Consider the following 735-nt stretch of genomic DNA (forward strand, 5'->3'; position numbering starts at 1 on the left):
GGCTTTGCTTTTTGTTTTCGCTCAATTTAATTTTTATAATTTTTCAAAACAAAACAAAAAACGTTCGAAATGTAGTGAGCCATACAAATTTTGAATTTATTTATAAGCAAATGTTTTTTACCGGCTTTTGCAAACTAAATAAGTTCTCTGCAAGATGGTTTGTTAAAAAAAAAATACGTGTACTTATATGGTATATGGGGTATGGAAATATCCCTTTTCCCTAGCAGTAAACGTTTTAGTGTGGGCAGATCGGAGTATGCGCTCTCTGGGAAGACAATACCTGTAATTATTGTACCATGTAACTGAAATAAAAAATTCTGTTTATTTCATTCGATTTATCTTTTTTATACCCGAGCGCACTTGTGCACAAGGGTATTATAACTTTGTTCACATAACGGTTGTTTGTAACAGGCAAAACGAATCGAGATAGATATAGACAAATGTATACATAAATGATCAGAATGAAAAAAGAAATCGATTAAGCGGTGACTGTCTGTCCGTCCGCCGTCCGTCCGTCCGTCCGTCCGTCTGTCCGTCTGTGCACACGATAACTCGAGTAAAAATTGAGATATCTTAACGAAACTTGGTACGTGCATTTCTTTCGGGCGTAGGACGGATGGTATTGAAAATGGGCAAAATAGGACAATAACCACGCCTACCGTTATATGGGAGGTAGGCGTGGTTATTGTCCTATTTTGCCCATTTTCAATACCATCCGTCCTACGCCCGAAAGAA

The sequence above is a fragment of the Rhagoletis pomonella genome, unplaced genomic scaffold, assembly GCF_013731165.1.
Source record: "Rhagoletis pomonella isolate Grant_MI unplaced genomic scaffold, Rhpom_1.0 Rhpom_scaffold_00003, whole genome shotgun sequence".
NCBI classification, from domain to species: Eukaryota; Metazoa; Arthropoda; class Insecta; order Diptera; family Tephritidae; genus Rhagoletis; species Rhagoletis pomonella.